We start from the raw sequence: 24,593 nt of genomic DNA on the forward strand, positions 1-24,593 counted from the left end.
TTTCTTTTTTGAATTGCGGTAAGATATATGAAACATAATATTGACCATTTTAGCCATTTCTAAGTGCTCAGTTCAGTGGCATTCAGCACATTTGCACGGCGGTGCAGCCATCACCACCGTCATCTCGAGAACTTTCCATCTTCCCAAACAGAATTTCTGTCCCCATGGCACACTCGCTCCCCGTCCCCTCCCCAGCCCCTGGCACCCCCCAACCTGCTTCCCTTGTACTGTTCGCTCTTGTTCACAGCAGCCAAAAGGTGGAAGCCATCCAAGCGTCCATCAACAGATGGATTGTCTCTGAATTTGACGACTCTAGGGACCGCCTAGGCGTGCAATCACACAAGGTTTGTCCTTTTTTTTTTTTGAGACGGAGTCTCGCTCTGTCGCCCAGGCTGGAGTGCAGTGGCCGGATCTCAGCTCACTGCAAGCTCTGCCTCCCGGGTTCCCGCCATTCTCCTGCCTCAGCCTCCCGAGTAGCTGGGACTACAGGCGCCCGCCACCTCGCCTGGCTAGTTTTTTGTATTTTTAGTAGAGACGGGGTTTCACCATGTTAGCCAAGATGGTCTCGATCTCCTGACCTCGTGATCCGCCCGTCTCGGCCTCCCAAAGTGCTGGGATTACAGGCTTGAGCCACCGCGCCCGGCCGGTTTGTCCTTTTTTTTTCGAGATGCAGTCTCGCTCTGTCACCAGGCTGGGGTGCAGTGGTGTGATCTCAGCTCACTGCAACCTCCGCCTTCCGAGTTCAAGCAATTCTTCCGCTTCAGCCTCCTGAGTCACTGGGACTACAGGCGCCTGCCACAACACCCAGCTAATTTTGTATTTTTAGTAGAGGTGGAGTTTCACCATGTTAGCCAGGCTGGTCTCGAGCTCCTGACCTCAAGTGATCTACCCGCCTTGGCCTCCCAAAGTGCTGGGTTTAAAAGCGTGAGCCATCACATCTGGCCGATTTGTTCTTTTCTGTCTGACTTCTCTCACGGAGCGTGACGTCCTCAAGGTGCATCCGTGTTGCAGCCTGTGTTGGGACTCCCTTCCTTTTCATGGCTGAGTAATATTCCACCATACAGATGTACCGTGCTGTGTTTATCCGTCCATCTGTTGATGGACACTTGGCTTGCTTCCACCTTTTGGCTTCTGTGAACATGAGTGAACAGTACAAGTATCTGTCCCAGCCCCTGCTTGCAATTCCTTTGGGTAAAGAACACCTTGTTTGTTTGTTTTCTTGAGACCTGGTCTTGCTCCGTTGCCCAGGCTGGAGTGCAGTGGCACAACCACAGCTTATTGCAGCCTCAAACGCCGGGGCTCAAGCGACCCTCCCATCTCAGCCTCCCAAGTAGCTGGGACTACAGGTGCCCCACCACGCCTGGCTAATTATGTTTTGTAGAGATGGGAGTCTTGCTGTGTTGCCCAGGCTTGGAACACCCCGTTTGTTCTGGTTTTGATACCACAGCCCAACTTGTGGTCACCTTTTTTGCCTCCTGGGACACAGAAGAACCCAGACTGAGCCTGGGTATTGAGGGCCTTAGCCCGGAAGTGGCTTCTCCCTCACCTACCCTCACTTGGCCACACACCCCCAGGAAGAAGGACCAACGTTTTGCATCAGTGGCCATGCCCAGGGTGTCCAGAGCTCTAGGGGTATAAATGGCACATGGTGAAAGTGAAACCAAAGCCCCCGTCTCTGCCCCGTTGCTCTCATTGCGTTCTCCTTCCCAGAAGTAGCTGGTGTTGCCAGTTTCGGGGCTTTCCCTGGAGATGGGCTGAATCCGCAGCCCTCATTACTGACCATTGACTTCTGCAGGGCTTATCCTGCACCCTTTGCAAGCTTAAAAACCACCAGGAGCCGGGCGCAGTGGCTCACGCCTGTAATCCCAGCACTTTGGGAGGCCGAGGCGGGTGGATCACGAGGTCAGGAGTTCGAGACCAGCCTGGCCAACATGGTGAAACCCTATCTCTACTAAAAATACAAAAATTAGCCGGGCGTGGTGGCGGGCGCCTGTAATCCCAGTTACTCAGGAGGCTGAGGTAGGAGAATCACTTGTACCTGGGAGGTGGAGGTTGTAGTGAGCCGAGATCACGCCACTGCACTCCAGCCTGGGTGACACAGCGAGACTCTCTCAAAATAATAATAATAATTTTTAAAAAGTTAAAAAAAAAATGGCCGGGCGCAGTGGCTCACGCCTCTAATCCTAGCACTTTGGGAGGCCGAGTTGGGTGGATCGGGGGTCAAGAGATCGAGACCAGCCTGGCCAACATGGTGAAACCCGTCTCTACTAAAAATACAAAAATTAGCTGGACATGAGGGCGCACGCCTGTAATCCCAGCTACTCGGGACGGTGAGGCAGGAGAATCGCTTGAACCCAGGAGGCGGAGCTTGCCGTGAACCGAGATGGTGCCATTGCACTCCAGCCTGGGCGACACAGCAAGACTCCATCTCACACAAAAAACAAGTTGTTGGGGGTTTTGGGCAGGCAGAGGGGATTGAACTCACTCCTCCATGGTGATAAGCTTAAAGGAAGGGGAGAGAAGACGGGGAGATGAGCCTCTTGTGGCTGCTGTAACAGGTGACCACAGACCTGGAAGCATCAGTCCACAGATGTGTGTCCTGTCGTGGTTCTGGAGGGCAGAAGTACTACGCCAAGGTGTCTGTAGGGCTGTGCTCCCCTGGGGGCTCCAGGAAAGGATCCTTCCGTGTCCTCTGGCTTCCGGGGGCTCTGGCAAACCTTGACTTTTGCTTATTGTCGAATTACTCCAGTCTCTGCTTCTGTTTTCTGCTCTCTGTCTCTCTCTGTCTCCTTCTTTTTTTTTTTTTTTTTTTTTTTTTTTTTTTTTTTTTTTTGAGATGGAGGTCTCGCTCTGTCACCCAGGCTGGAGTGCAGTGGCATGATCTCAGCTCACAGCAGTCTCCGCCTCCTAGGTTCAAGCGATTCTCCTGCCTCAGCCTCCCGAGTAGCTGGGATTACAGGTGTGCACCACCACATTCAGATAATTTTGTATTTTTAGTAGAGACGGGGCTTCACCACGTTGGCCAGGCTGGTCTCGAACTCCTGACCTCAGGTGATCCACTCACCTCGGCCTCCCAAAGTGCTGGGATTACAGGTGTGAGCCACCGTGCCCAGTCATTTTTCTTTAATTAATTTTTTGTATCTAGAGTCTTGCTCTGTTACCCAGGCTGGAGTGCAGTGGTGCAGTCTCGGCTCATTGCAACCTCCGCCTCCCAGGTTCAAGCGATTCTCCTGCCTCAGCCTCCCAAGTAGCTGGGATTACCGGCGTGTGCCACCACGCCCGGCTAACTTTGTATTTTTAGTAGAGATGAGGTTTCACCATGTTGGTCAGGCTGGTCTCGAACTCCTGACCTCAGGTGATCCACCCACCTCGGCCTCCCAAAGTGCTGGGATTACAGGCGTGAGCCACCATGCCCAGCCAGGAATTTTTTTTTATTATTAATTTTTTGTATCTGGAGTCTGGCTGCTCTGTTGCCCAGGCTGGAGTGCACCATCATAGCTCACTGCAGCCTTGAAATCCTAGGGCTCAAGCGATCCTCCCCCCTCAGCCTCCCGAGTACCTGGGACCACAGGTGTGGACCACCACATCCAGCTTCAACCTAAGTTTTATGCAAATGTGATTAGTGCGTAACAGTCATTTTCCGAGGCACCCGGTGGACAAGAATTTTGAGGGGCCACCACTAAACCTCTTTCAAGGAAAGTGAGCTTTACTCAGGTCTCAGTAAGCCACAGGAGTGTGCAGGAGGGGGAGACGTCACCCCAGGAGGAAGGCGCTGTGCTAAGGAAAGGTGACTGTTGGTGGGGCCACTGTTGGCAGAAACCTGTATGAGTCGCACCACCTCTGTGTAATCCGCGACCTTCAGAGCGGGAAGGAGGCCACGTCACCCCTTTTATAAACGAAACTGGAAGCTCAGGCCAGGAAACTCAAGGTCACAAAACTCAACCTCAAAGGGAGCCAGCGTTTGCACCGCAGGAGTCTGTTTTATGCACAGAGCTGTGTTGCTCTGTCGCCCAGAGCTGGAGTGCAGTGGCACGATTTCAGCTCACTGCAACCTCCACCTCCTGGGTTCGAGCGATTCTCCTGCCTCAGTCTCCCGATTAGCTGGGATTACAGGTGTGCACCACCATGCCCGGCTAACTGGCCAACCCACGTCGGCTGGGGGTGCTGGCGGCACGAGCTCACCCCCGGATCCCTCCACGGTGGCCAACGACGGGACCGTAAGAAGCCCACCCCCAGCTGGGATGTTTCGTTGAAAATCTTCTCTTTTGCCTTTAATTGCTTGAAAACCTTGGACTCCTACCCAAGAGCTTTCTAATTGGTTTCGATAGGAAACGATTCTGAGGTTTTGCCTTTTTTTTTTTTTTTTTTTTTTTTTTTTGAGACGGAGTCTGGCTCTGTCACCCAGGCTGGAGTGCAGTGGCCAGATCTCAGCTCACTGCAAGCTCCGCCTCCCGGGTTCACGCCATTCTCCTGCCTCAGCCTCCGGAGTAGCTGGGACTACAGGCGCCCGCCACCTCGCCTGGCTAGTTTTTTGTATTTTTAGTAGAGACGGGGTTTCACCGTATTAGCCAGGATGGTCTCAATCTCCTGACCTCGTGATTCGCCCGCCTCGGCCTCCCAAAGTGCTGGGATTACAGGCTTGAGCCACCGCGCCCCGCGGTTTCGCCTTTTTTAATATCCTGTTGGTCTGAGGCTGGAGTGGCCCCTGGGGTGGCAGGTTTTCTGGAGCAAGGGCGCAGCTCTGGGCTGTGGGTTGGGGGATCAGGGCAGAGGTTTGCAAGGGGGGCAGTGACCTGCCTGCAGAGAGAGGAGGCGGGACGACAACGTCTTGTAGCCAGAGTGCAGGGGGGCCTGCCTGCCTTTCATTCTACAGGTTTTTGTGTCTTCTTTTCTTTTCTCCTCTCCTCTCCTCTTCTTTTCTCTTTTCTTTTCTTTTCTTTCCTTTTCTTTTCTTTGTTTTTGAGACCGAGTTTCGCTCTTGTTGCCCAGGCTGGAGTGCAATGGCGTGATCTCAGCTCACTGCAACCTCTGCCTCCCAGGTTCAAGCGATTCTCCTGCCTCAGCCTCCCCAGTAGCTGGGATTACGGGCACCTGCCACCACGCCCAACTAATTGTATATTTTTAGTAGAGACAGGGTTTCTTTATGTTGGTCAGGCTGGTCTTGAACTCCGACCGCAGGTGATCCACCACCACCCCCCCACCACCTCGGCCTCCCGAAGTGCTGGGATTAGCTTTATTGAGATATAATTCACGCACCATAAAATTCACCCTTTAAAAATGTGCAGCTCAGCAGTTTGTGCACAGCTCACAGAGTTGTGCAACCATCTCCTTTATCTAATTCCGGAACATGGTGTCACCCCCAAAAGAAGCCCTGTCCCCCATGAGCAGTCACATCCCATCTCCCCCGGCAGCCCCGCCACATGCGCATCCCCTCCCTGTCCCTGTGGATGGGCCTGTCCCGGACATTTCGTAGAAATGGGATCACACGGCCGGGCGCGGTGGCTCAAGCCTGTAATCCCAGCACTTTGGGAGGCCGAGGCGGGCGGATCACAAGGTCAGGAGATCGAGACCACAGTGAAACCCCGTCTCTACTAAAAAAAAAAAATACAAAAAAAAAAAAAAAAAAATTAGCCGGGCGCGGTGGCGGGCGCCTGTAGTCCCAGCTACTCAGGAGGCTGAGGCAGGAGAATGGCGGGAACCCGGGAGGCGGAGCTTGCAGTGAGCCGAGATCGCGCCACTGCACTCCAGCCTGGGCAACAGCGTGAGACTCCGTCTCAAAAAAAAAAAAAAAAAAAAAAAAAAAGAAATGGGATCACACACCACGTGGTCTTCTGTGTCTGGCTCCTTTCATGGATCGTGATGTCCTCAAGGTCCAGCCACACTGTGGCCAGTGTCAGAGCCTCGTTCCTTTTCACGGCTGAGCCCTGCTCCATGGTGGCGTTTGCTGTACAAGGTGGGACAGAATGGACATTTCTTTTTTTTTTTTTTTTTTTTTTTTTTTTTTTTTTTTTTTTTTTTTTTGAGACGGAGTCTGGCTCTGTCGCCCGGGCTGGAGTGCAGTGGCCGGATCTCAGCTCACTGCAAGCTCCGCCCCCCGGGTTTATGCCATTCTCCTGCCTCAGCCTCCCGAGTAGCTGGGACTACAGGCGCCCGCCGCCTCGCCCGGCTAGTTTTTTGTATTTTTTAGTAGAGACGGGGTTTCACCGTGTTCGCCAGGATGGTCTCGATCTCCTGACCTCATGATCCGCCCGTCTCGGCCTCCCAAAGTGCTGGGATTACAGGCTTGAGCCACCGCACCCGGCCCAGAATGGACATTTCAATGATCCCCAGATGTCTGACCATGCCCTTCACCCTGATTAGGGCTCAGCCTAATTTTAAGCAAATGCTTGCTGTGAACTTGCCATGTGTGAGGCCTGGGGTAGCAAACTTTTCTGCAGAGATCCAGATAGCAAACGTATTAGCCTTTGCAGGGTCCGATGGTCTCTGCCTGCCGTTGTAGCGGGAAAACCACCGCAAGCAATATGTAAACAAGTGGGCGTGGCCGCGTGCCAATAAAACTTTATTTACAAAAACACACAGTCAGCTAGATGTGGTCCAGGGGCTGTCGTTTGCTAACCCCTGGCTTAGGACAAAGGTTCTGAAACTCTGTGGTCCTGACGATTATTCCAAAGAGCTTTTGTTTATATGCCTCCTACTTGATATTGGTTGAATTTGAAATCAAGACTGAGAACATGTCAAACAGGTATTCATTCATTTTAAAATAGCAATAATAAGCTCTCAGGGTAGCCAGAATGATATTTTTTGTTTTTCTTTTTGTTTTTGAGACCAAGTCTCGCTCTGTCGCCCAGGCTGGAGTGCAGTGGCGTGATCTCGGCTCACTGAAAGCTCCGCCTCCCGGGTTGACACCATTCTCCTGCCTCAGCCTCCCGAGTAGCTGGGACTACAGGCACCCACCGCCACGCCCGGCTAATTTTTTGCATTTTTAGTAGAGACGGGTTTCACCAAATTAGCCAGGATGGTCTCGATCTCCTGACCTTGTGATCCGCCTGCCTTGGCCTCCCAAAGTGCTGGGATTACAGGCGTGAGCCACCGCACATTTTTTGTTTTTCATGGATAGTAACTGTTTTCCTAAAGAGACAAACAAAAAGGTTCATGGAAATACCAAAGAAAGACGAAGAAACCGACAGAGCCCAGAGGAACCCGGGGAGATGGGACAGTCAGATGCCACGTGGGCTCCTGGATGGGGTCATGACGGGGCAGGAAAGGCTGTGAGGGGAAAACTGAGGGAAGCTGAATTGAGTGTGGCACTTGGTTAATAGGAAGGTGCCAGCGTTCCCCAGCTGTGAGCAATGCCGTGTGGTTACAGAGGGTGGCCCCTGAAGAGGAAGGTGTGGGCGGGGACTCTCTCTTTGCAGCTTTCCTGTAAATCTAAAATTATTTCAAATAAAATTGTTTATTAAAAAAAAAAAAAAAAGAACAGGCTGGGCACGGTGGCTCACGTCTGTAATCCCAGCACTTTGGGAGGCCGAGGCGGGCAGATCATTTGAGGTCAGGGGTTCGAGACCAGCCTGGCCAACATGGTGAAACCCCCTCCCTACTAAAAATACAAAAATTAGGTGGGTGTGATGGCAGGTGCCTGTAATCCCAGCTACTTGGGAGGCTGAGGCAGGAGAATTGCTTGAACAGGGCAGGTGCAGGTTGCAGTGAGCTGAGGCTGCACCACTGCACTCCAGCCTGGGCAACAGAGACACACACACACACAGAACAGAAAAAAATGTGTCTGAGAGCTTTGCAAGGGGCACAGGTGAGGAGCAATCTGTACCCTCAGTGCCCTGGGGTTGGCAGGGATTTGGGCAAGATGGAGAAGCTGGTGAGTGGAAGAGTGGATGGGAGGCCAGTCCGTCGGTCGGTCAGCAAACATTGACTCGATACTCGCCGTGTGCCAGGGACAGCCTAGATGCTGGGGGCCCAGCCTGATACAGGTGGAATCAAGTCCTGTTCTCAGGGAGCATCTGTCACACACAGACAGCACACGCCCAGACACACAGGCAAACCAAACAGGGTCTTAGAAGATAAGGAAATGGTCATGCCTGTAATCCCAGCACTTTGGAAGGCTGAGGTGGAAGAATCACTTGAGGCCAGGAGTTTGAGACCAGCCCAGGCAACATAGCAACACCCCATCTCTACAAAATTAAAAAAAGAAAATAATAACCGGGCATGGTGGTGCACACCTGTAGTTCTAGCTACTCGGGAGACTGAGGCGGGAGGATCACTTGAGCCCAGGAGGCTGAGGTTGCAGTGAACTGTGATTGCACCACTGCACTCCAGCCTAGGCAGCAGAGCAAGACCCTATCTCAAAAAAAAAAAAAAGGGAAAGACAAAATAGGATGAGGTGGCACCAAGAGGACAGAGTCTGTGCCACATGGTGTCCAGGAAGGTCTCTAAAGAGGGGACACCGTTGCCGACCCTTGCAGGATGGGGAGGAGCACTGAAGGCAGGAGGAAGGGCATTCCGGAGGGCTCCCTGGAGACCGAGGTCTGGGAGCCACGGGAAGGGGACCCAGGCCAGGTCTTTGAGGGCTGGAGGCGGAGAGGACAGTCGTGAAGCATCATTGCAGAATGTCCTTGGTCTGAGGTGACCTAGTGTGGCTTCTTGATCAGATTGACGGGGTCCTCAGAGCTCACAGACCAGGGCAGGGCAGAGCTGCAGGGCTGGGCCGGGCTCTGCCTGGACGACTGCTGAGCTCTGCCTCCCTGAAAGATCTAGTTTCTGGTCCAGGCCAGCGGTTCTCAAGTGGGACATGTCTGCCTCCAGGGGACTCTGGGTGATGTCTGGGGACGTCTGTGGTTGTCACAACTGGAGATGCTCCTGGCATGGAGTGGGTGGGGGTCAGGGACGCCGCTCAGCACCCTGCAGTGCCCAGGACGGCCCCATCTCAGAGAACGATCCAGCCCCGAACGTCAGAGACTTTGGGCTAACGGAATGTAATTAGGCGGAAGCAAGCTAAAGTTTTTCCGATAGTCACAGGCTGGGCAGCACGCTGGTGGAAGGCTGATGCAAAGCTTTGGTGCCAGAACCTTCTGATTCCAAGACGCTTTCACTCACAGTCACCTGCACGACCAGGGAGGCAGGGCTGCACTATCCCGTGACCCCAGATGAGGAAACAGTCACAGGAAGGGGCGGGCAGAACCCGAGCCCCACTGTTCTTGGCAGCTCCTGGAAACATCCTTCCCTAAGGACCTGGTCGCCAGCCTTGCCCAAGAACCCACCAGATATGTTTCGTCTGTTTTGTTTTGTTTTGTTTGTTTGTTTTGAGACGGTGTTTCGCTCAGGCTGGAGTGCAATGGCACGATCTCGGCTCACTGCAACCTGCAACCTCCGCCTCCCGGGTTCAAGCGATTCTCCTGCCTCAGCCTCCCGAGTAGCTGGGATTACAGGCATGTGCCACCAAGCCCATCTAATTTTGTATTTTTAGTAGAGATGGGGTTTCTCCTTATTGGTCAGACTGGTCTCGAACTCCCAACCTCAGGTGATCCGCTCGCTTTGGCCTCCAAAGTGTTGGGATTATAAGTGTGAGCCAGCGCACCCAGCCTTTCTTTTTTTGTTTTTGTTTTTTCTTTTTTTTTGAGACGGAGTCTTGCTCTGTCACCCAGGCTGGAGTGCAGTGGCCGGATCTCAGCTCACTGCAAGCTCCTCCTCTCGGGTTCACGCCATTCTCCTGCCTCAGCCTCCCGAGTAGCTGGGACTACAGGCACCCGCCACTTCGCCCGGCTAGTTTTTTGTATTTTTTAGTAGAGACGGGGTTTCACCGTATTAGCCAGGATGGTCTCGATCTCCTGACCTCATGATCCGCCCGTCTCGGCCTCCCAAAGTGCTGGGATTACAGGCTTGAGCCACCGCGCCCGGCCCTCTTTCTTTGTTTTTTAATAGAGATGGACTCTCTAGCCCGGCTAACATGACAAAATCTCATCTCTACTAAAAATACAAAAATTAGCTGGGCGCGGTGGCACACGCCTGTAATCCCAGCTACTCAGGAGGCTGAGGCAGGAGAATTGCTGGAACATGGGAGGAGGCGGAGGTTGCAGTGAGCCGAGATCGTGCCACTGCACTCCAGCCTGCGCAACAGAGCGAGACTCTGGCTCAAAACAATAATAATAAATTAGAGATAGGGTCTCACTATGTTGCCCAGGCTGATTTTGAACTCCTGAGCCCAACAGATCCTCCCGCCTCAGCCTCCCAAAGCACTGGGATCAGAGGTATGAGACACCATGCCTGGCCCACACCAGCTGTGTTTAATCAATGCCAGGCAGCCCTGCAGCTTGGTGACATCAGCAGGCCACTGGCTACTGGGTGGTTTTTCCATCCTGCCCTGTTCCCTGCTGGCACCAGGGGAACAAGGCCCATACAGGAGTCTGTCCCAGGTCACCAGGTCCTGGGGTGGCCTGTAAGGATTTGGAGGGGACAGGAGGTGCCCCTTGGCCAAGGCCCTTCACTGTGCCGGGCACATTGCTGGCTGCCGTGGGTGCATGATCTTAGGGAACCCTCCAGCCTCCTCCGCCTCGCTGCTTCCTTGCAAAGACAATTTCCCAGTGCAGGGCAACCCAATTACTCAGCAGTGGCTCTTTAGAATCTCACAGATGGCACGTTGAGAACAGACAGTGGCTGCCAAGTACTCTGAAAGTGGCCTGGAAAGCTGGGCTGTTCCACACACCTTGCCCAGCCTGGCACTGAAGCCAAGGAAGGAAGGCTTGGGCTGGAACCACAGCACAAATCACAGCTGCAAGTTCTGGCTCTGCCGATGGCTCCAGGGTGGCCTCGAACAATCATCTCCTGCCTCCTGCCTTAGTGCCTTGTTTAAAAGCTGAGGAACGCCTTGGCGTTGAGAATTGACGTGTGATGCAAGATGGGGCAGCCGCCGTGGAAACCAGTCTGGCGGTTCCTCAAAAGGCTGAACGCGGAGTCACCACATGACCCAGCAATTCCACTCCTAGTTATGTGCCCAGAGGAATTGGAAGCAGGTGTTCAAATAGAACCTTGCCACAAATGTTCGTATGGTACGATTCACGATGGCTAAAAGGTGGAAAGGACGCAAGTGTCCATTAGTGGGTGAATAGAGCGTGGCCTTCCACAGTGTGGCCTGCCACACACTGGAACGAGACTCAGCTGTGAACGAGACTCTGACCCAGGCCACGTGCAGTGTGGATGCACCTCGAGGATATCCCACTCAGTGAGAGATGCCAGATCCAAAAGGCCACACAGTGTGTGATCCTAGTTCTATGAAATGTCCAGGACAGGCCAGTCTAGGGAGGCAGGAAGGGGATGCGTGGGTGCCAGGGCTCGGGGAGGGGGATGGGAAGTGACAGCCGACGGGGATGGGGTATCTTTTTGGGGGGCCGAGAATGTTCTAGAACTAGATAGAGATGATGGCTGCCCGAATGCCACTGAATGTCTGCAAAGGGAGTTTTTTTTTTTTTTTTGAGACGGAGTCTCGCTCTGTCGCCCAGCCTGGAGTGCAGTGGCCGGATCTCAGCTCACTGCAAGCTCCGCCTCCCGGGTTCACACCATTCTCCTGCCTCAGCCTCCCGAGTAGCTGAGACTACAGGCGCCCGCCACCTCGCCCGGCTAGTTTTTTGTATTTTTTAGTAGAGACGGGGTTTCACCGGGTTAGCCAGGATGGTCTCGATCTCCTGACCTCGTGATCTGCCCATCTCGGCCTCCCAAAGTGCTGGGATTACAGGCTTGAGCCACCGCGCCCGGCCTGCAAAGGGAGCTTTTATGTTGTGCGCATTTCACCGCACACCTGCCTGAGACGGACGTGCAGGGCCCCTCTGTGGGTACACGGAGGGCAGGGAGAGGGTGCTAGGGAAAGTCCCCGCACCTGCTTTCTGGCGACCATGCTCAGGCTGCAGCTGGGGGAATTCTCTTCCCGCCCTCCTGGGACCTCTGGAGCCTTGAGTCTGCTCCCAGCGCCGTTCACCGGGTGTTGAGGATGTGGTCTCGCAACAGACGCCTGCAAGGGACCCTGTGTGAGGCCGGCCCCCTTTACCCTGGGGGTGGGCGCGGGGCCCCAGTTCCCTGAGTGGATTCTGCATTACACTTGTCGGCCTTTAGATGTCGCTGTGACCGTGGCCTTTGCTGGCCTTAGGCTGCGAGTTTGATTTGCACCTTTTTAATTCAGGATTCACATGCTGCCGCAGTCTGAGTGTATTGGCAGAGCCAGGGTCCCTTGATCTTTTTTTTCTTTTTTTTCTTTTTTTCCCCAAGTAATTAAATCAGGATCTCTTCTGCTAGGTACTGTGGATGTTTGGGGCTAGCTCCTCTGAGGTCTGGCTGTCCTGGGCACTGCAGGGTCCTGAGTGGCGTCCCTGGCCTCCACCCACTCCATGCCGGGAGCACCTCCTGGCATGACAACCACAGATGTCCCCAGACATTGCCCAGTGTCCCCTGGGGGCAGAATCACCCCTATTGAGACCCCCCACCCCCAGGTTAAGGGAATCCACGGACCCCCAAGAGACTGCATTCCATGACCATCTCTCCTCCTGAGGTCGCAGGAGGCTGCACACATTGAGATCCACACCTTGAGCGGGGAGGGAGAGAACAGGTGAATCCCAGGAGCTGGGGGTCCCCCTGGTTTATGCCGTCTGCCCCATTGGGAGTTTATTCTGGTGTCCAATGTGAGCAGGGGAGAGATTGTATTTTCCCCGAACAATTAACGCAGGATCTCCCCCTCTCCAGGCAGCGTAGACACCTGCTCTTCCAATGAGGCAGTGGCTTGAGACAATGGACTTTAGGTGAGGGGCTGAGAGCTCAGAGTCCCCCTATGTGTCAATTCAACACCTCATTCAACGTAATTCGAGCGAATTCACCTAATCCAATGTAGGCGCTAATTCAGCAGGAGACAGCGTGTGGCCTATGGCAGGACAGTAGGCTGCAGCCACCAGCTGGGTTAACCTCATGTCTGACATTCTTCGTCTGAATTCCTTTTTCACGTCTCTTAAACACCATCCCTTTCCCTGGCTGGTTCTACCTGCCTGCAGGGCCATGTTGGGATGCTCAGGGCCTGGGGCACATTTGCCCTCCTGGGCCACCTCCGCTCAAAAAACGTCTGAAGTTGGCCAGGCATGATGGTTCACGTCTGTAGTCTCAGCACTTTGGGATGCCGAGGCGGATGGATCACCTGAGGTCAGGAGTTCGAGACCATCCTGGCCAACATGGTGAAATCCCGTCTCTACTAAAAACACAAAATTAGCCGAGCATGGTGGTGGTTACCTGTAGTCCCAGCTACTCAGGAGGCTGAGGCAGGAGAATCGCTTGAACTGGGAGGTGGAAGTTGCAGTGAGCTGAGGTCATGCCACAGCACTCCAGCCTGGGCAACACAGCAAGACTCTCTCTCAAAAAAAAAAAAAAATTCCAAACCTGTATTTTACAATTGTCTCGGCATAAAGACAAACAGAATCCAGGCTGGATTCACGATTATAGACTCACAAGTATTTTATTCATCGTTCGTCGACTGGATTTTAAAACATCTCCAGGAGCCCTGGACTTGGGGCTTTTGTGCCGTGGGAGCCCGGATCCTGCCTGGGGGGTCCTGGCTTGAGTCTTCTCACGGAGGCCCCCTCCCTTCGCCCAGGTTGGGTCACCCCGATGTGAAATGCCCAGCTCCCAGACGCACCTTCTTTGCAGCCTGGGCTGCTACCCTGCAACTGTTTTTAAATGGGGGTGATGCTGTCCCTAGGGGGCACTGGGCGATGTCTGGGGACATGTGTGGTTATCACAACTGGGGGTGCTCCTGGCATGGAGTGGGCAGAGGCCAGGGATGCTGCTCAGCACCCTGCAGTGCCCAGGACAGCCCCACCCCAGAGAAGGATGGGGCCCCAGGGGAGACCGTAGACCAAAGTCAATCCAATTATTTAAAAGAAACACAGATTTGGCCAGGTGTGCTGGGTCACACCTGTAGTCCCAGCACTTTGGGAGGCCGAGGCAGGCGGATCACAAGGTCGAGAGATTGAGACCATCCTGGCCAACATGGTGAAACCCCATCTCTACTAAAAATAGAAAAATTAGCTGGGTGTGGTGGCGGGTGCCTGTAGTTCCAGCTACTCGGGAGGCTAAGGCAAGAGAATCACTTGAATCCGGAAGGCAGAGGTTGCAGTGAGCTGAGATCGCACCACTGCACTCCAGACTGGCGACAGAGTGAGACTCCGTCTAAAAAAAAAAAAAAGAAAGAGAGAGATTTTTATTTATTTTTACTTTTACTTTTTATTGTTTTAGAGACAGAATCTCACTCTGTCGCCCAGGCTGGAATGCAGTGGCACGATCAAGGCTCAGTGCAGCCTCCACCTCCCGGGTTTGAGCGATTCTCCTGCCTCGGTCTCCTGAGTAGCTGGGATTACAGGCGCCCACCAGCACGCCCGGCTAATTTTTACTCTTTTATAAAGACCTGGTGTTGCTCTGTTGGCCAGGCTGGTCTCAACCTTCTGAGCCCAAGTGATCCTCCCACCTTGGTCTCCCTAAGTGCTGGGATGATAGGCGTGAGCAATTGCACCCGGCCTAAGAGAGATTTTGATTTTTTTTATTTATTTATTTATTTATTTATTTATTTATTTATTTATTTTTTGTTGTTGTTGAGACGGAGTCTCGCTCTGTCGCCCAGGCTGGAGTGCAGTGGCCGGATCTCAGCTCACTGCAAGCTCTGCCGCCCGGGTTCACGCCATTCTCCTGCCTCAGCCTCCCGAGTAGCTGGGACTACAGGCGCCCACCACCTCGCCCGGCTAGTTTTCTGTATTTTTTAGTAGAGACGGGGCTTCACCGGCTTAGCCAGGATGGTCTCGATCTCCTGACCTCGTGATCCGCCCGTCTCGGCCTCCCAAAGTGCTGAAGAGAGATTTTTAAATGGTATTATCAAATAAATCATTAAATAGATTCAGGCTATGCACCGTCTTGCCCACCTGCCGTCAAGCCCCACGCAGGACGGGACCCCCTCCTGCCACGGGCCTGGGACGGGGCCCACCTCGAGCTCACGCAGTGGTGACAGCGAGGCCGCCTGTCGGGCGGTGACCAGCAGGTGGCAGCACAGCCCAGCTCCCGGGAGACCTGTCCTGGCTCCAGCTCCCAGCGTCCCAGAAACACCGCAGTCTAGACGCTCGCCAGGCGGAATTCCTCGCCCCTGAAGTCAGTCTGCGTGTAGACATTCGCGATACCAGCTCCCAGTCATCACTTCCCACTCTGCGTCTCCCAGGCTGTCTCGCCAGGGCCCTGGATCCCTGGGCTGAGTGGCTTAGGAAGGGTTGGAGTGGCGGGGAAGGAACCCCGGGCTGCAGGGACCCACTTCCCAGAAAGCAGATACCGAGAGAAGCCACCCAAGGCCGGTGCTGGGCGTGGTCATTTCTGAGAATGTTTAGGACGCTTCCCCGGAGCCTGGCACGTGAGCCCGGTCCCTCCCCGCAACCCCCACCTCCCCGCCTCCACTGCCTGATAGGAACCGAGAATGTCAAGTTTGGTGCCCAGGACACAGGTGTCTGCACGCTCAGGCTGACTGAAACCAACCCTGGCCTGGGAGAAATGTATCCCAGGGCCCCACCTGGGTCCCTGGGGCCCGTTTGGTTCAAACCTCTTCTGAAACCTGTCGGCATCTTGCAACAATAAAAGAGGGTCTCTTGTGCCTGTAATCCCAGCACTTTGGGAGGCTGAGGCGGGAGGATCGCTTGAGCCCAGGAGTTTGAGACCAGCCTGGACAAGATAGCAAGACCCCGTCTCTACTAAAAAATAAAAAAATAAAAAAATCAGTGGCTGGGCATGGTAGCTCATGCCTGTAATTCCACCATTTTGGGAGGCGGGCGGATCACCTGAGGTCAGGAGTTTGAGATCAGCCTGGCCGACCTGGTGAAACCCCGTCTCTACTGAAAATACAAAAATTAGCTGGGCCTGGTGGCAGTTGCCTGTAATCCCAGCTACTCAGGAGGCTGAGGCAGGAGAATCGCTTGAACCCGGGAGGCGGAGGTTGCAGTGAGCCAGGATCACACCACCACACTCCAGCCTGGGCGACAGAGCAAGACTCTGTCTCAAAAAGTAATAATAAATAAAATTTTTTTTAAATAACCAGGTGTGGCAATGCACACCTATATTCCAAGCTGCTCAGGAGGCTGAAGCAAGAGGATTGCGTGAGTCCAGGAGGCTGAGGCTGCAGTGAGCCATGATTGCGCCACTGCACTCCAGTCCGGGTGACAGAGTGAGCGAGACCCCGTCTCAATAATAATAATAATAATAAAGAATAAAGAAGGTCTTTGTCATGTTATCTGAGGCCACCTGAGCTGTCCCCTGGGGCAAGGCCCTTGCCAGAGGTTTCCCCGTGCTGTCATCATCTTGACCCAATAATATTAACTTCTGAGAGTTTAGGGGAGGGAGGGGGCCGTCTGCTTTTGGTAGCACTGGGTGGGGAGCCTGCAGGTGCTTGGTAGTGGTAACGGACCTTGGCTGTTTAATATGCACGCTCACCTGCTTTTCCTGTACCGTTCAATTTCCTCACTCGTGGTTGAGGAGCTCCAGAAGTGCACTGAGTTCACTGGCTCACCGAGGGTCCCCCAATAGGCCAGAGGCACCCCCAGGTCCCACTGGGTTGTCCTACGCTGGCCCGTCTGCAGCTGTGAGCTCTGGGGACCAGTTCCCTTAATCCAGCGTGATGGTTTGCTGGGGCTCTGTAACCTCAAGCCACAGACCGGAGGGCTTCAGCAACAGAGATTTCTTCTCCCTCTCGGTTCTGGAGGCTGGAAATCCGAGAAGGTAACAGGTGGACCCTGTCTGCTCTGGCATTCGGGACTTGGTGCGCAAACATCACTGCAGTCCACCCAGCTGTCCTGCACAACGGGATTCCAGAAATGGCCAAAATGAGGCTCACAGGAGAGAGCCTGAGGTCCTCCAGCAAGTGGACGGATCAACTGCAGTTGTTACCTGGACCTGTCAGGTCCCAAATCCCAGGACAGGACCAGGGTCAGGCAAGCAACGAACTCACACTGGGCACAAAATTGAAGGGGGCGTGGAGAAACCTCAGTGACCAAGATGAAATCATACTTTAGTGTAAAACAAAAATTAGCTGGGTGGGGTGGTACGTGCCTGTAGTCCTAGCTCCACAGGACACTGAGGTGGGAGGATCACGAGCCTAGGAGTTCAAGACCAGCCTCGGTAACATAGTGAGACCCTCATCTCTATGAAAAATTAAAAATTAGCCGGGTGTGGTGGTGCGTGCCTGCAGTCCCAGCTACTCAGGAGGTTGAGGTGGGATCACTTGAGGCCAGGAGTTCCAGATATGCCTGGGCAACATAGCAAGACCCCATCTCTAAAAACAAAACAAAACAAAAAAATTCCTGCCAGGTATGGTGGCTCATGCCTGTAATCCCAGCACTTTGGGAGGCCAAGGCAGGTGGATCATGAGGTCAGGAGATCAAGACCATCCTGGCCAACATGGTGAAACCCTGTCTCTACTAAAAATACAAAAAATTAACCGGGCGTGGTGGTAGGCACCTGTAATCCCAGCTACTTGGGAGGCTGAGGCAGGAGAATTGCTTGAACCCGGGAGGTGGAGGTTGCAATGAGTAGAGATTGTGTCAATGCACTTCAGCCTGGGCAACAGAGCGAGACTCCATCTCGGGGGCGGGGGGGGGGCGGGGGAAAAGCCAAAATCAATGCAGAAATCCACAATGAAGCCAGAATCAAAATTTTAAATCAAAATGGGGTCAGTAATTCTGATTTTTCCTTTTGCTTTATCAGTGTGCCTCTCACAGCACTGTTAATGATCCCACCTTGATTCTGATAGTTTGATCATCACAGATTTTGCAGATTCACTTTGAATTTTTCTAATGGTGGATTAAAATATTATTTATATGGATGCTGACTTTTTTGGCCTCCCCTTATATTTTGTGAGTGTTTTGCCCACCTGACCCTGGTCCCAGTCCTGCAAGACCAACCCTCTCACATTCCCTTTAATCCCTGGCTGTGTGGACACCTGTCAGATAAATGTGCACCTGCCTGTTCTGAATAGTAACACTTCCCAAAAGTCAGTGGCAGAGGTGCAATGGAGAGGCCTGGCCTGGACCATTTCACGGGTAACCTAGCAATTCCGCCCCGGGGCATGGACCCAAAAGAATTGAAACAAGTCCTCCAACAAATACACGCACACGAATGTTCACAGCAGCATGGTTTTCACAGCAGACAGAAGGTTACTGCAAGAATCCAAGTGTCTATCAGAGGATAGATGGATCCACACGTGGTTCATCCTGACAGTGGAACACGACTCAGCCCCGAAAAGGAGAGAGGCTCTGACACAGGCCACAGCACGGATACACCTTGAGGACATCATACTTAGCGAGAGATGTCAGACACAAAAGGCCACGCAGTGTGTGATCCCATTTCTATGAAATATCCGGGACAGGCCCATTCACAGAGACACGAAGGGGATGCGTGGGTGCCAGGAGCTGGGGGAGGGGAGGGTGAGTGACAGCTGATGGGGATGGGGTTTCTTTCTAAGGTGAGAATTTGCAAGAAATTGGCCGGGCGCGGTGGCTCACGCCTGTAATCCCAGAACTTTGGGAGGCCGAAGCGGGCGGATCACTTGAGGTCAGGAGTTTGAGACCAGCCTGGCCAACATGGCGAAACCCCATCTCTACTAAAAATACAAAATTAGCTGGGCATGGTGGTACAGGCCTGTAATCCCAGCTACTTGGGAGGCTGAGGCAGGAGGATTGCTTGAACCCAAGAGGCGGAGGTTGAAGTGAGCCGAGATCACACCACTGCACTCCAGTCTGGGAGACAGAGACCCTCTCTCAAAAAAAAAAAAAAGAGAGAATGTACAAGAACTAGGTAGGGGTGATGCTTGTACAAGGTTGCGAATGTATTGAATATCACTGAATTGTTCATTTTAAAATGCTTAATTTTACAGTATGCAAACCTTACCTCAATTTCTTTAAAAAGCCGGTCAGAAGGTGGCTTTGGAGAAGGCACACCGGTTTCAGCTGTGGTCGCAGGCCTGCAGGGGCCTGATGAGGCCCTCAGTGCCAGCAGACGGGGTTACCTGAAAACCAGAGGGGGGATCCCGGCAGGCCCTCTGACAGCCTCAGTGCAGGCCCCGGGAGAGTGTGTCGTCCGTGTGTGCCCCACGCAGGGAAGGCCTTTGAGCCTTTGCCAGCTGCATCCACTGCTACAGACACGGGGTTGCCCAGGAGGCACCCGGCACCTTGCCCTGGAGTGTCCAATGGCAGCCAGGGGAGCTCCTCCAGGTTGCTGGTCTTGAACTCTGTGGATGCCTCAAGTGGTGCAGGTGTGCCTGCATCTGGGGACACGTGAGCCTGCTCCCCGGACCTGGGGGTGCAGGGGAGCTGCACCGAGGCCGTCGGCCTGCCTGCCGCGTCACCCACCTCCAGAGACGATCTCAGTCATCCTGTGTGTGTGAAGAGCCGGTCCCTCCAGCCCACAGGCCGTGCCTCGCAGGGGCTTCAGGGATTTTTTTTTATTTTCCCAGGGGCAGATCCCATGTGGGCGGAACCTCTCCACATCAGATATTACTCTTGCGTTTCGGTCTCTCTGCTCCCCAGAACTCCCCGCTCCTTTCCTCCACCCACTCTTCGCCACCTGCGAGTTGTTCTGACTTTTAGGTCTGAAACCGACGTGGCCCGCTCTGTGTCATGGGTGGCAGAGCCGCGACCTCAGCCTAACCTTTGTTTATTTTTTTCCTCCACCTTCCCACTCACTTGGCTTAACCTTTTTTCTTTTTTCTCAAATACCATCTGATCTGCTGATCTCCCTCAAAGAGCTGTGTCTCAGATCGCAGGTGAACTTTCTGGATGGCGTGGTCTGCGTGCGTGTGTGCGTCTGGCTGCCTGCCAGGAAGGAACCGGTGTTGCCGCCCTGTGTTGCTGTCACCTGAAATTATTGCTGTCCCGTGGGGACTGCTCCCTAGAAATCCTCTGTGCCGTGTGGGGGGTGAGCGCCGGTCCGTGCTGACACCGCAGGCCACTTCCCAGTGCCGATGATGACAGCTCTGCCTCTGAAGTGAGAAGCGGAGACCCCACTGGGAGGGGCGGGGGATGGAGGGTGCCGGGTTCCAGTGCCAGGCTGAGCCTACATGGGAGGGACTCGCAGGCTGGCCCCAAGTGGATTTTCTGTGTTGTTAAAATACATAACAATGTAGTTCAGCTTGCCCCATCCTAATATGTATTTCTTTTTTTTTTTTGAGATGGAGTTTCACTTTTGTTGCTCAGGCTGGAGTGCAGTGGTACGATCTCGGCTCACTGCAACCTCCGCCTCCCAGGTTCGAGCGATTCTCCTGCCTCAGCCTCCCAAGTAGCTGGGATAACAGGCACCGGCCATCATGCCTAGCTTTTTTTGAATTTTTAGTAGAGACTAAAAATGTTAGGGTTTCTCCATGTTGGCCAGGCTTGTCTTGAACTCCTGACGTCAGATGATCCACCTGCCCCGGCCTCCCAAAGTGCTGGGATTACAGGCGTGAGCCACCACACCCAGCTTTCTTCTTCTTCTTTTTTTTTTTTTTTTAACACAGGGTCTTGCTCTGTCGCCCAGGTGGGAGTGCGGTGGTGCAATCACAGCTCACTGCAGCCTCAACCTCCTGGGCTGCAGGATCAAGTGATCCTCCCACCTCAGCCTCTTGAGTAGCTGGGACTACAGACACACACCACCACGCCCAGCTAATTTTTAAGTTTTTTGTAGAGACAGGGTCTCACTCTGTTGCCCAGGCTGGTCTCAAAATCCTGGGCTCAAATGGTCCTCCCGCCTCGGCCTCCTGAGGTGCTAGGATTACAGGCATGAGCCATGGTGCCCAGACCTTGTTTACTGTTCAAAAATTAACTCCGTGGCGTTAATTACATGTACACCGCATGCAAACACCAGCATTATCAATCTAGTTCCAGAAATTTGTCACTGCCGAGAATGGGAACCTTTCCAGTTTAGTTTTGGAGTGTCTTCCAAAGAGACGGCACCATCCGAGCACGTCGTTGGTCTTCCTTGCCTTGGCTGCCTTCCCTGCTCCCGACTTTTTATTTTTGAGACAGGGTCTAACTTTTTCTTTAATTAATTATTATCATTATTTTTTATTATTTTTTTTTTTTTTTTTTTTTTTTTTGAGACGGAGTCTTGCTCTGTCGCCCAGGCTGGAGTGCAGGGTCGGCTAACTCCCGGGTTTTCTAATTTTTTGTATTTTTTAGATTCAATTACCTTGTGATCCGCCCGCCTCAGCCTCCAAAGTGCTTTACAGGCGTGAGCCACCGCGCCCGGCCTATTATTATTATTATTTTGAGACAGAGTTTCACTCTTGTTGCCCAGGCTGGAGTGCAATGGCACAATCTCAGCTCACCACAACTTCCACCTCCCGGGTTCAAGCAATTCTCCTGCCTCAGTCTCCTGAGTAGCTGGGATTACAGGTGCACACCACCACACCCAGCTAATTTTTGTATTTTTAGTAGAGACGGGGTTTCTCCATGTTGGTCAGGCTCGTCTCGAACTCCTGACCTCGGGTGATCCACCTGCCTCGGCCTCCCAAAGTGCTGGGATTACAGGCGTGAACCACCGCGCCCAGCCTTTTTTTTTTTTTTTTTTCCCCACATAGCGACTTGCTCTGTCGCTCAGGATGGAGTGCAGTGGTGCGATCACCACCCCCTGGGCTCAAGCCACCCTCCTTCCACAGCCTCCCAAGTAGCTGGGACTACAGGCACTCACCAACACCCCTGGCTATTTTTTGTATTTTTTTGTAGAGACAGGGTTCCCTGTGTTGCCCAGGCTGGTCTTAAACTCCTGGCCTCAAGCGACCCTCCTGCCTCAGCCTCCCAAAGTGCTGGGATTACAGGCATGAGCCACTGCACCTGGCCAGCAACAGGATCTAACTTTGTCACGCAGGTTGGAGTGCAGTGGTGCAATCTCAGCTCACTGTAGCCTCCAACTCCTGGGCTCAAGCGATCCTCCCACCTCGGTCCCCCAAGGAGCTGGGATTACAGGCACCCACCACCGTGCCCAGCTAATTTTTGTGTTTTTGTAGAGACGGGGTCTCACTATGTTGCCCAGGCTGGTCTCAAACTCCTGGGCTCAAGCAATCCACCCACCTCGGCCTCCCACAGTGCTGGGATTACAGGCGTGAGCCACCCAGCCTCTTCCTGACTCTTAAAAGGAGCTTGCTTGCTTGGAAGCTTGCCGGACTGTGGGGCACGGAGGCATGTCCTGTGAGCATCTATGTCCGCCCTGAAAAGAGACTTTGTATGTAGTGTGAGTAATGCCCCCAAAGATATTGGCTCCTAAATCCCTGGAACCTGCGAATTTTCCCTTGTGTGGCAAAGAGGTTGCAGAAGTGATTACATGAAGGATCTTGAGATGGCAGATTATCCTGGATTCTCCAGGTGGACCCTAAACAATCACAGATGTCCTTATAAGAGTGAGATTTTGGCCGGGCGTGGTGGCTCACACCTGTAATCCCAGCACTTTGGGAGGCCGAGGCGGGCGGATCACGAGGTCAGGAGATCGAGACCATCCTGGCCAACATGGTGAAACCCCGTCTCTACTAAAAATACAAAAATTAGCCAGGCGTGGTAGCACGTGCCTGTAATCCCAGCTACTCGGGAGGCTGAGGCAGGAGAATCACTTGAACCCGGGAGGCAGAGGTTGCAGTGAGATTTGGCTCACACCTGTAATCCCAGCACTTTGGGAGGCTGAGGCAAGAGGATCGCTTGAGGCCACGAGTTTGAGACCAGCCTGGCCGACATAGTGAAACCGTCTCTACTAATAATACAAAAATTATCTGGGCATGGTGGCAGGTGCCTGTAGTCCCAGCTACCCAGGAGACTGTGGCAGGAGAATCACTTGAACCCAGGAGGTGGAGGTTGCAGTGAGCCCAGATGGCATCACTGCACTCCATCGTAGGCGACAGAGACCCTGTCTCAAAAAAACAAACAAAAAACAAACAAATGAAAACAAGAGCGAGGTTTGACACAGGAGGAAGGGCATGGGGAGACAGAGGCAGAGACTGGAGCCACGTGGGCTCAAGCCAGAGGATGCCTGGAGGCCCCAGATGCTGGAGGAGGCAGGAAGGACCCTCCCTGGAGCCTCCAGAGGGAGCACGGCTCTGCCCACGTCTTAATTTCTGACCTCCAGAGCCATAGATAATCCATTTCCATTGTTTTAAGCCATCAGATCCGTGTGACTTGTTATAGCAGCTTCAAGCCACTCATACTGACGGCCAAAAGGACTTGGACTCCAATGACGGAATCTGGTTCATCCCAGGATTTCAGTTGGTTTCTTGGGCCTAATACTTCTAAGAGAGAGGAAGCCACCCCTGAATTTTGTCCTTCCCACCACTGCCTGCTTCTCTGTCTGGGAAAAGCATTCAAACAAACCATACTTCGTTCTTAAACTTGGGGTGGTGTGAAAATCACACCCTAGGGCAGAAAACTTTATATTTTCCCTCCCTCCCTCCCTTCTTTCCTTCCATGCATTCTATTTTTTTTTGAAGCAGGGTCTTGCTCTGTTGCCCAGGCTGGAGTGCAATGGCGCAATCATAGCTCACTGCAACCTCGACCTCCTGGCTCAAGCAATCCTCCTGCTTCAGCCTCCAGAGTAGCTGGGACTGCAGGCACATGCCACCACGTCTGGCTAATTTATTTTTATTTTTTGTAGTGATGGGGTCTTGCTATGTTGCCCAGGCTGGTCTCAAACTCCTGGCCTCAAGCAATCCTCCTGCCTTGGCCTCCCAAAGTGCTGGGAGACAGTCGTATTAGGCTGTACCTGGCTAAGAACACTTTTCAGTGTGTCAAAACAGGCACTTCTCCCTTAAAGGCTTAGTTCCTCCTTCTGTAAAATAAATCTAGGTGACACAAACTCTGAAATCCTTTCCAGCTTGAACATGCTAGGAAAAACTGGGAGATCTACGAGCAGTGAATAAAAATGAACCGAGATGATCCTCCTAGCTGCAGGGGCTTCTCCTGATGCCTGCATTCTCCAGATGGTTGGTTTCCTAAATTTAGCCGCCGCCCCGCAAGGGTGAGCCCTGCATATTTTTGGTTGGTCTCCAGTCCAGGCTGTGAATACACAGCCCTGATTTGCATTTCTGAACCCTCAGGGATGGCTGGATTCCTTGGGCTGCTCTGCCTGGAATTTTCAGCCCCAGAGAGCCACGGCGGTCCCACCGGATGCCGGTCCCACCCCATGCCAAAAGCTCTGGGGGTTCCCCCTCCTTCTGGCGTCAGCTCCCTCTCTGCAGCCGGTGGAACACTGCTTTAGAGCCAGGAGACTCGCTGCTGGACCCCAGCTCTGCTGTGTGCCACACGACACCGGGTGAAGCATTTAACCACCACTCTTTAAAAACAAGAAAAAGGCAGACAGCTGGGTGCAGTGGCTCGGGCCTGTGATCTCAGCACTTTGGGAGGCCAAGGAGGGAGGATCACTTGAGCCCAGGAGTTCAAGACCAGCCTGGGGGCAACATGGCAAGACTTTGTCTCTACAGATGAAAAAAAAAAAAAATTAGCCCAGCGTGGTGGTGCATGCCTATGGTCCCAGGTACTCGGGAGGCTGAGGCAGGTAGATCGTTTGAGCCCAGGAATTGGAGG

The 24,593-nt window shown here is 53.3% G+C and overlaps 5 protein-coding genes across 6 annotated transcripts in view; 3 read left to right on the plus strand and 2 right to left on the minus strand.

Annotated features, from left to right (window-relative positions):
* ZNF556 (zinc finger protein 556) overlaps window positions 1–24,593 on the minus strand; it is a 433,150-nt gene that overhangs the window by 268,536 nt on the left and 140,021 nt on the right. The gene's annotated exons all lie outside the window — the stretch shown is intronic.
* The window catches only part of THOP1 (thimet oligopeptidase 1), a 226,438-nt gene that overhangs the window by 192,429 nt on the left and 9,416 nt on the right, over window positions 1–24,593 (minus strand). The gene's annotated exons all lie outside the window — the stretch shown is intronic.
* The window catches only part of TIMM13 (translocase of inner mitochondrial membrane 13), a 319,004-nt gene that overhangs the window by 103,986 nt on the left and 190,425 nt on the right, over window positions 1–24,593 (plus strand). The window contains exon 1 of one of the 2 annotated variants that reach the window (XM_050770994.1): window positions 13,540–13,549. The exons of the other annotated variant lie outside the window; for it this stretch is intronic. The gene's annotated coding sequence lies outside the window, so the exon portion shown is untranslated. Of the gene's footprint in view, window positions 1–13,539; window positions 13,550–24,593 lie in introns of those variants that run through there. 2 annotated transcript variants of the gene reach the window in all.
* The window catches only part of LSM7 (LSM7 homolog, U6 small nuclear RNA and mRNA degradation associated), a 401,328-nt gene that overhangs the window by 88,249 nt on the left and 288,486 nt on the right, over window positions 1–24,593 (plus strand). The window lies entirely within an intron of this gene.
* GNG7 (G protein subunit gamma 7) overlaps window positions 1–24,593 on the plus strand; it is a 211,481-nt gene that overhangs the window by 82,029 nt on the left and 104,859 nt on the right. The gene's annotated exons all lie outside the window — the stretch shown is intronic.

This window comes from Macaca thibetana, chromosome 19 (genome assembly GCF_024542745.1).
Source record: "Macaca thibetana thibetana isolate TM-01 chromosome 19, ASM2454274v1, whole genome shotgun sequence".
Lineage (NCBI taxonomy): Eukaryota > Metazoa > Chordata > Mammalia > Primates > Cercopithecidae > Macaca > Macaca thibetana.